The following is a 9,076-nucleotide window of genomic DNA, read 5'->3' on the forward strand; positions in this document are numbered from 1 at the left end:
CAGTCAACTCAAGCATAAGATGCGAAGGACAAGTGGTGGGAGGAAGTGTGAACTCCAATGCAATAATGAGGGATGATTATGAGGAAGGGCCATGATGATAAGGCAAGTGGGGACCAACGGTCTGAATATGACCAACGTACACCTTCCTAGCTCAGTGCTCATAACCGGAAATATCCATAAAGGGTAATGAACACTCCTCCCCGCGCATTCTCACCACCTTTTCTTCATTCTCTCCTCGTAACTTGTCCACAACAATCTTATTGTGCCCACAAAGCCTCGCAACCGCCATCCTCCATCGATTTCCTCCATATTCTTGCTCTCAACTTTGTCTATAGGAGCACCTACAGGAAATCTACAGGAGCACCTACAAGAAATCTATAGGAGGAACAACGGGCTTCTACAGGAGGGGCAGTGAGCCATTTTGAAGGGAGAAAACACGGTTCTTGAACGAATTTCAGTCTAAAGAGGTAGGGTTCATGCATGCCCCCTGTTGAATATCAATATATGAAAGAAGTGATCTCAATATGAGGATGAAATAATTCTTTAAGATGGCAGAAAATACATTAAAAAAAATTCAGTTCATTTAAAAAAAAATAAAAAACATAGTCTCCTCTATTTTGTTATTTTTCTCAAAATTCTCTGTCTCCACCTCCATAATTGGTTTTAAAAAAGCACAGGTAGTATGATAGGAGGGTTTATGAGAAAGTAGCCCACTAACTCCACTAGGCTCCATGCATATCCTCAAGTAGTGGACATATTCACAAGAGAAAACAAGATGAATTTCTTTAAGAAATTTTGAGGGTTTGATGAGGAGATTACCCAAGAATTTGCTCTCTCTCCAGTCCCTCACACAAGAACACATGCCACTTGTTACCGGGAAAAGTGTCTATTTAGAACCGCTCTATCCCACTAAGGTGTGACAACTGCCTTAGAAACAAACAAAGAAAAACTACTTTTGTATTTCCTTTATGAATTAAAGATAGAGGGGGATAGAAAGAACCAACCTGTGTCTTGCGCTAGTCCTTTGATCCAATCCCTCTCTTCTTTGACAGCTTCCAGCTACTTGCTCCCTTACTTGCCCAACTTCGCCAAGTACCTGTAAGATCACAGAAGAAGAAAACTATACAAAGACATGGATCTATATTCATAAACAGCTTAGGATCAGATTTAAGCTAACCATACAAATGTAACAAGCATCAATGATACAAAAGCATGGAGGAGAAACTCAAATAGTTTTTATTGATATACAAGAAGATCCAGGAGGATTTACAACCGATGATTCCTGACCCAGCATCAACCTCCCAGCAAAGAAGCCCCTCTTCACCTCCAACAAAGCATAAATCACCCAATACTCTAATATCTATCTCAAAACCAACAGCAATTCCTTACAATGTGCAAAATTCCAGCCTCTGGATCTCTGGGATGAGGGATCCATATATAGATGTATGCAAGGAGGATGAGTTAGCTTGTGATTTGATTAGTGTCTTCTCTCTGTCAGTTCTTTCTTCCACTTGGAGACTGAAAGCCTCTTACTCATCCTTGGTCGAATTCAGTGAGGCAAGTGTCATAGGAGAAGATTCTGGAAGCTTCCATTGTCTTTCCACCTCGCGGAATGGCACTGCCATTTGTCATTTCCCACTCAACGCACCCTCATAGTGCATTTAGGTGCATTGCAATGCACCTAGCTAGTGTGTTTAGGTGCTATGCAACGCAGCTAGCTAATGGAGCAGCTGAAATGATCCTGTTTTGACTTATTCTAAGCAGTTTCTGGTGGAGAACTTCTGGGAGAAGCTGTAATTTGTTGACATTGTTCCTTTAGGATTTGGAACAACACTTTTAGGGACTTAGGAGCCCTTGGTTTATGGACATTTCATGCTTGGAGCTGTAAGGCACAAAAATGTCTATAACAGTTGCCCCCTAAAGTATGAGGCCGTTAATCGGGTGAAATGCTTTATTATGAGGATCCGAAGTTCTTTCAATGCTGGGAGGAGACCTTTAATGAGATACAATACAATACATTATCTTCATATTGTTTTTCATGATCTAGCTGAGGCGGGCATTCCCATGCTCAGCTTTATAAATTCATTTTCATGTACATAGGACAGACAATCGTCTGATTGTAGACTGATGATTCTGATAGAGCCATCATCCTTTTGGTAGGATGATTATCTATGTTGCAATGTTGTACATTTAATGTCTTTATTTCCCTGAATATATATCGCAGCCCGGATGGATGAAACTAGATCCGGGGTCTTCAATCTCGTCCGATCTTCACTCGAAGTACACGTCGATCCATGTGAGAAATGTCCTGAAGTCGAACATGGAAAGACATCGCTTGATTACCAGTCAATGATGTAAACTGTTAACAAGCGCGAGAGGAATCACCGATAATGATAATGACCCTCAAGGTACTGCAGTACAATTCACGTGGTGTGAATAAAAGACTTGGCGTCAAACACCACGCAAAATCTTTCGGTCGAAGGTCATTGATGTAAACCTGTCACCGGAAGTGAGAAACTTGCCATTGAGGCATGCAAGCTTCAAAGTACTGAATGGGGTGTTCCTAGACCAACTTCTTGGATAATGAGCTGATGTCGACAAGAAGTGATCCGTCACAAGAGGGCCTTAATGAATCCCACATCAATGACATGGAACGGAGCAAATGATTTTGATGGAGGTGAAAACGATCTGATGATATACGGTTCAGGGTGGCGGTCATGAAAGTATGGAGTATAGTGTATGGTAGTGGGTGGGACACAGGTGACTTCTCTGGATGACTTCTCTTGAACATGTCGGCGACACTGATGTGATGGATTGGTAGCATTAACCCCAAATGTGGATAGTATGGTGTGACCATGGCGATGTGACCGGTGAATGAAACAACCCAACCCGACTCGGACACGGAGTGGAAGTGTCATGTTCAAGAGCGACTTGCTACCAATAAAGATTCTTTGAGTTTCTTCCCAATTTTTCCCCAGTCATTGTTGACCAGTACCTCTTTATTTTTGTCAAGCTTGAGGAGGATAACATATGCTTGTTCTATAATTTTCCCTTCGGGCAAACCCATCGCTATGTTTTAACGAGCCTAGCGATAGTGAAACTCGTTCTCGTCTAAAGACAAGTTTGTCGCTATTAATCTTTTTAACGAGTTTAACGACAAAGATAACTCGGTCCTTTTCATTTTTAGAGAGTCTGAAAAGGTACGTAAAGGTAACTCCAAAATTCCTTTTCCGTCATCTAATCCCTTAAGTCCAAAAAAGTATAAAAAAATACAGAAGGGATGAATTTTTGATAGTTTTAACGAGCCGAACAAAACAAGCGCTCGATATTTTTGTGTAATAATCCCTCAGGTCCAAAAAGATTAAAATCTAGAGGAGGGATAGCACTTCCTGTCCCTTTAACGAGCTGGAGAGGCCAATGGCTCAGCAATCTTTTCATATTTTACGAGCCAGTTCAAAAGAGCTTAAAGGAGACTCGTCTTTTGAGGAACGAGTGATAAAATGGGTAGCAGCTGATTCCAGGTAAAGTTTGGAATTTTCCAATCACGGCAGTGTCACAAGGATGGCAAGTGAAATCACTCTTCGCAGCTATTCCTCAAAATGGGTAAACAATCAAATGGAGGTGAATGATCATCCAATGTAAAAGTGGAGGTGACGGTGCAAACACGACCAAGGCTTTAATCGCTGAAGTACTACATTCACGGTGGTTATTTACTGGGGAATAGTTCATTTTTTAACGAGCTTAAACGCAGGTGGAAACATTTGCTCGGTGCGGGTTTATTTTTAACGAGCTTGAACCTTGCAGTAACACTGCTCGATTAATCCAGTCGTATGATAAGAATGTCTCATATAAAAACGGCAACTTTTAGAGTTTTGCACCACATCCTTTCTTTATGCAAGTTAGGAAACGACCAATCCTATGGGTTTAAAGGGTTAGAGGTCCTAAAAAATTTTAAAAAATAAATAGTCGTTCTTCGCTTGCATGCCAAAAGGCTTGCATGCCCCCAGGTATAAAACAAAGTTTCAAGGTTACCTCTACTTCCATCCGCCAAAACATTTGTTTTACCGAGAGAGGCCTACCTCTTACAGGTTACCCAAAGATTGTTCTGTTCACAGCGCAAACAAAACACTTCTTTGGCAATGTCTACCAAAATAAACAAAGGTGAACGGATGATATAGTGAGACCATCCCTGACATAACTTTGACAAGAGAATCTTGTACTAGAATAACCCCCTCTTCCAATCACGGATGGGGGTACATACTAGGCATATTCTCTCGCGGAAACCTACTCTATACCCGAAGTTTTCCTGCCGAAGCAGACCAGGATGCATGCCCCCTGGGTTTCAGTCATGTCCCCCCGAATTACTCACGCTCATCGAGTGGACGGACTGGATATTGAGACATTTCTTGCGTGAAAAGACCATTTAGGGATGGTATATGACTATTTGCTATGCGTGATCCGGGAAATGAAAGCTGGTCCACGAGCTTGACCACTCTTCCTTCGTGCGGAAAACACATCACTCTAAAGAGTGATGAGACAATGGCTCTCATGCAATAAATATAGTCTCGCCCAAGGAGTAGATTGTAATCTAGGGGTCCTTGAACTACCATTACATTCATGTGAACGGTCTTTCTTCTCAATGTTATGGGCACATCGGGAAGGATCCCTAAAGGTCGACTGGTTCCTTTATCAAAGCCTGTCAGATTTCTCATCTCAGGTAGAAGCGATGGCGAGCCAAGCGCTTTCCAAGCAGTTGAGAAAAGGATACTCACAGAAGCCCCCTCATCTATGATGGTACCAGCCATAACCATTCTATATATTTGAACGATAATTCGGAATGGTATGCTAGCTGGTAAACGGGGTCTGCCTAGTTGATTCCAGTCGAAGGAGACAACTAGGTTGCTTGGAGGTGGGACCGAATAGACGGCCGGGTATGGCTCTAACGAACTTCCTTCCTGCGGTAAAGGAACGGGTAAATTGCCCCCATGTTCGTTGGAGTCTGTGCTTATGAAAAGAATTTGGACGGTGTCATCCTTGTTCTCTTCAGTGATTGTATCATCTGAAGATGAAACCTCTATAGGCAAGACCGGGTCAACTGCCGCCTCGACCTTTTGACTTTCGTCTGGTATGGATCCAGATGGTTTATCTTCAATGATAGGTGATTCAGCCGACCACTTGAGCGGGCCAGCCGGATTTTCAACTAGTGACGGACTCGGCAAGAGTTTTTTATATCCAAGAGGAAGTCGTAACGGTGAAACCGGACGATCATCCAAAACTCTTTTAGCTTCGTCTAAGAGGGGACAACGGTGGACAGCATGATCGGCTTCACACAGTTTACAAGGAAATCTATATTCCTTTTTGTCCTGGGGCTTCACTTTCCCTAGTCGACGGTGTGTTTTCAACATGATCATCAGAGGTTGACGACACCGGGTTGTGCAATCTAGGAGACCAGTCCCTTAGTATCCGAGGGATGCAAGGACAATCTCTGTGAAAGTGGTCTCCTTTGCAAATGACACATGGTGATTTAGGCCTGTTCGGTGCAGCGTGTGGATTTTCGTTAGACGACACTCCTTTTCCCCCATTCGCCTTTGGCTCCTTCTTCTTCTTCTCTTTCTTCTTCTCTTTCTTCTTCTTTTCCTTATTCTCCTTAGGAACTTGACTTTTGGCTTTACCAGCCCCATCAAGCGAAGAGGAAGGAGGAGAGGAAGAATTAGAGGAAGTAGAAGGTTGGTGGGCAACTCTGGACTCGTCTAATTGCTGATTCGATTTTTCAGGAATAGTGGTGTTCTGAACGACAGAGGTTGAGAAGAGTCATACAGGCAAACCAATTGTCAGTCCTGGAAGCGACAATGTGGCCATATGGGGCGCACCAACATCTCCCTAAGAGGAGAAGGGACTAGGATTTCCTCCAAGGGGAATTCCTTGGTTGGTAGACTCCATTTTCTCAACCCAAGATCAACGTAGGAAAGGGTGATGAATATTCCGTTTAAAATAAATTTTTATACGCTTTGACACAACTTGTTTTTTCAGTTTTTAAGAGTCGAGAAAAAACAAAAGATGACTCTAGTCTCCTTCGATTTTTAATGAGCCTGAAGTGACAAGTGCTCAGATGGACATTTTCCATTAAGGAGTCTGAAAAGGAACGAAAGGGACTGCTCTGGAGATCTAGGTAGAGGGAGTACCAAACCAATCGCAAAACTGCAGAATATTTTTTACGGTATGGCAGTCAATCTTCCCGAATGTTGTGTTCAGTGCATTGCGATCGATAGGGCGGCAAACACGGCTTCCTATGGATAAAGGATTTAAGCCTATAGGGGTCTCCCAAAATATACTCGACGGTATGTGGGAGCACAAGTCCGTACTGGCACTTATCGTCTCAAAGTGGAGGAATCACCCAACCATCAATGAGGACAACAGTTACCAGGCTTTACGACGCCGGAATATGTCTCTAGCCTAGACCTCTAAATGTTGTGCAAAGCGTTGTTAGATTCATTGAATTTATTTTAAGTTGATCTTTCTTATGAAGTTTTCCTTTTGGTTTCACCACGAGATGTAGATGTAATTCCTAAAATGCAATCTAAAGATGATAAGCAAACTTTTATCTCTTTTGTGCAACGAAAATCCTAGCTACTAGAGGAAAAGAAAGACACAATCTTTTCACAAAGAGCAAAGAGCACACTGTAAATGCACTTTCCTAAATCAAGCCAAACAGACTGTCAATATGCAAATGCACATGTGCATGTATTTGTTTTCGACTTTCTTAGTATTGATGCTAAAAAGAAAGTTGATGTACAAATCTGAATTTTCTTTCAAGCGACAAACACAAACAATCTTCTTTTCGAAATCAAAAGATAAAGACGATTACGAAACTATAAAGTCACAAATTCAGACCAAAGGCAATAGTACAAGTATAATCGACCATCAACAGCAATCAAACTTTCTCCTATGATCGAAATCGACACTTGCGACAAATCTAAATCAAAGGACGACAGTACGACTATTCTACTTTTGCAATGGAAAACTGTAAACGACTCAACAAACACACAAAAACATCTACAGTTCTTTTGTACAAAGGAGGTGGAATAACAGCAAGGAAAAGGGATTTTTAAACAGACATATATTGATCACAGGCTGCAAAATTCAGAGACAAAACTAGAAAGAATGAAACACAATAACCTCAGCTGCACAGGGCTAGTATGATCAGCGCACCTGTAACACAGAGAAACTAGATTGCAGCGTAGGTTGCCCTTTCGGGAAGTGCGCTGAAATGTAGGAACTCTTAACAGTACCTGCGCTAGGCCAGAAACGAGAATCTGTCTAGGTTCTGGGTCACGGTTTGCAGTTCAGTCTTTGGTTTTTGGTCGAGTAAAAGCAATCAGTAATGCACAATCAGGGGGTAGATCTAAGGAGGTCTAAGAGCTATCACAAGGGCAATCAGATCATTTGTGAATCAGCTGTTCAAATCATAAACATATCCAGTGAATGGATTGAAGCAGCAGATGTCTACTTTGCATTTGTTATGGCAAATGCAGTTCGAATGCTACTTATAAGTTTATGAAACAAACAACACAAAGATACACAAACAAACTAATTAGACAATTTTCCCCAGCGGAGTCGCCATTTTGTTACCGGGAAAAGTGTCTATTTAGAACTTCTCTATCCCACTAAGGTGTGACAGCTGCCTTAGAAACAAACAAAGAAAAACTACTTTTGTATTTCCTTTATGAATTAAAGATAGAGGGGGATAGAAAGAACCAACCTGTGACTTGCGCTAGTCCTTTGATCCAATCCCTCTCTTCTTTGACAGCTTCCAGCTACTTGCTCCCTTACTTGCCCAGCTTCGCCAAGTACCTGTAAGATCACAGAAGAAGAAAACTATACAAAGACATGGATCTATACTCATAAACAACTTAGGATCAGATTTAAGCTAACCATACAAATGTAACAAGCATCAATGATACAAAAGCATGGAAGAGAAACTCAAATATTTTTTATTGATATATAAGAAGATCCAGGAGGAGTTACAACCGATGATTCCTGACCCAGCATCAACCTCCCAGCAAAGAAGCCCCTCTTCACCTCCAACAAAGCATAAATCACCCAATACTCTGATATCTATCTCAAAACCAACAACAATTCCTTACAATGTGCAAAATTCCAGCCTCTGGATCTCTGGGATGAGGGATCCATATATAGATGTATGCAAGGAGGATGAGTCAGCTTGTGATTTGATTAGTGTCTTCTCTCTGTCAGTTCTTGCTTCCACTTGGAGACTGAAAGCCTCTTACTCATCCTTGGTCGAATTTAGTGAGGCAAGTGTCATAGGAGAAGATTCTGGAAGCTTCCATTGTCTTTCCACCTCGCGGAATGGCACTGCCATTTGTCATTTCCCGCTCAACGCAACCTCATAGTGCATTTAGGTGTGTTGAAATGCACCTAGCTAGTGTGTTTAGGTGCTATGCAACAGCTAGCCAGTGGAGCAGCTGAAATGATCCTGTTTTGACTTATTCTGAGCAGTTTCTGGTGGAGAACTTCTGGGAGAAGCTGTAATTTGTTGACCTTGTTCCTTTAGGGTTTGGAACAACACTTTTAGGGACTTAGGAGCCCTTGGTTTATGGACATTTCATGCTTGGAGCTGTAAAGCACAAAAATGTCTATAACACCACTGTAACCATTAGAGGCCTCTACATTGAAATAACCCTTGAATTCATCAGTAGGGTCACTACCCTTCCTCTTGGGCTACCTTGGAGAAAAGATAAGAAACCAATTGGCCAGGCTGCCAAGAAGAATTTTTTCCAAAATAATGAAACCCCTATTGAAGATAAAAATAGAATTAGAAGGGCTAGTATACCATATCCCTGGGATGAGGTTAGCTACCAAGTAATAAAATACATTTCTTGTGAGGGGAGGCACAACATTGTCTATGGTTATCATTTCATAATCCTTCATGACTTGAGGTATGGCATGGATACCCCAGCACCTCAAAAGCTCAGTATCCCTTATTTTCTCTTTCAGTCCCTCATTGACTCCAGCACCAAGGTACAAGAAGGAAATTCAGGGCAGTTAGCTCACCATG

This window comes from Pinus tabuliformis, chromosome 4_2 (assembly GCF_031772625.1).
Source record: "Pinus tabuliformis cultivar Carrire ecotype Pingquan chromosome 4_2, CPIR1, whole genome shotgun sequence".
NCBI classification, from domain to species: Eukaryota; Viridiplantae; Streptophyta; class Pinopsida; order Pinales; family Pinaceae; genus Pinus; species Pinus tabuliformis.